The 1683-nt window shown below is 52.0% G+C and overlaps 1 non-coding gene across 1 annotated transcript; it reads left to right on the top strand.

Annotated features, from left to right (window-relative positions):
• The first annotated feature begins 1374 nt into the window (after positions 1-1374).
• Positions 1375-1481, top strand: LOC126237726 (U6 spliceosomal RNA). The gene has a single exon (XR_007545182.1). It is a non-coding gene; the product is annotated as a U6 spliceosomal RNA (small nuclear RNA).
• The last annotated feature ends 202 nt before the right edge of the window (positions 1482-1683 follow it).

Genomic DNA, 1683 nt, shown 5'->3' with positions numbered 1-1683 from the left:
ATTCGTTGCCTGCGTTGGTACCTTCCTGCTGCTCACTGCGTATGTCAAGGGTCTGCTAGTCGAATGCTGCATGTTTCTCCGTCTGTTCTGCAAGGTTGTAGTCAGTGGAAACTGCCTCAGCCTCGCGGTTGGCTTCTTGAGTGGTCAGTTTTTCTTCCCCAGCATAATGTGAACCACCGCGTTCCGACACGTGTTCCGACACGGTCCGACTATGGCGCTTTCGGCGTTACTGATCGTCGAGGTTTCTGTCCGTGGAAGGTGATTCCTGTACCGCTAAATCCGTCGGCTGTGTCTGTTTTGAGGAGAAAGTAGTGAGCGCCGCCGCGTAAGTCACGGGGAGAATAGTCTTCGTCGGTGGAGGTGCAACGTCCGTCGGTGGGAGTTGTGTGATCCGACGCTGGAGGCACTCAGAACGAAGGTGAACTTCCTAGCCGCGTCCGAAACACGTCTTCGGCTGGCCGTCATAAATAACTGTGGCCCGGCACCTTCCTATCTGTAGGTAGGATGGCACGTGTCGTTGGAGGTGAAGGAGCACTTGGCGTACTCCATTGAGCAGTATATACATCTTAAACTGGGTCCATTTTTCAGCCACGGGTTCGTGTGCCGTGCCGTGGGGGCGGAGTGCCGCCACAACATCTGCCACAGGGAGTTAAAACGGATGTTGGATTATGCGTCTAGTCTGCAGTCCCATTGCGGCATGGCCGACCTCGACAGTACCAACATTTCCATCTGCATGGCAGAAGCGGAGTTCTTGTTTCATCTCAAGAAGCACCTTGGTGCATGTAGCTTCGTTTGTGAGTTTTACATAATCTGTGATACTGACGATCGAAAAGTGGGTGCCGACAACGTCGCCAGCCGGGATCTTGGCTTCCTCTTTTAAAAAGCGTTTGACTTCGAGCGCCTTTCGTCGGGTAAAGTCGTTCCGAAATGAGAATTTCAAGGTTAATCTTCTGTACAGGTTTTCCACGGTGTTGTAGCGCTACGGTGTCACGTTAGTGTCGGCCAGAGGAAGTAAACAACGCGTTCGGGCCCGTGCTGCTGGCGGAAAGCACACACTGCACATCTGCTTCGCTCGGCTGCGAGAGCCGGACTGCCATCTGAGCTACCCATTCACGACTCACGGCCCGTCCTCACAGCCTCACTTCTGCCAGTTCATCGCCTCCTACCTTCCAAACTTCACAGAAGCTCTCCTGCGAACCTTACGGAATTACTACTCCTGGAAGAAGGGATATTGCGGAGATATGGCTTTGTCACAGCCTGGGGGATGTTTCCAGATTTAGATTTCCCAGGTTCGCAGGAAAGCTTCTGTGAAGTTTGGATGGTAGGACACGAGGTACTGCCAGAAATGAGTCGTGCTTGGGTTGTTCAGATGGTGTACTCGCTTCGACGTTACATATGCTAAAATTGGAACGATACAGAGATGATTAGCGTTGCCCCTGCGCAAGGATGACACGCAAAATCGTGAAGCGTTTCACGTTTTCACGGTAGCTCAGCGTGTTCGGTCAGAGATTTAGTCGCCCTCTGTAACAAAAAACTGAGTAAACAGATCAACGATGAACCTGAATGGGTGCCATGGGACTTCCGCCCCGAACGAATGGAACGAACAATAAAGAACAAAACGAGATAAGGAAAAGGTAGTAGAGCACTTGTCCGCGGAAGGCAAAGGTCCGGAGTTCGAGTATC

This window comes from Schistocerca nitens, chromosome 2 (assembly GCF_023898315.1).
Source record: "Schistocerca nitens isolate TAMUIC-IGC-003100 chromosome 2, iqSchNite1.1, whole genome shotgun sequence".
NCBI classification, from domain to species: domain Eukaryota; kingdom Metazoa; phylum Arthropoda; class Insecta; order Orthoptera; family Acrididae; genus Schistocerca; species Schistocerca nitens.
Note: the sequence above shows the minus strand (reverse complement) of the source record. Positions and strands in the feature narration are given on the sequence as shown.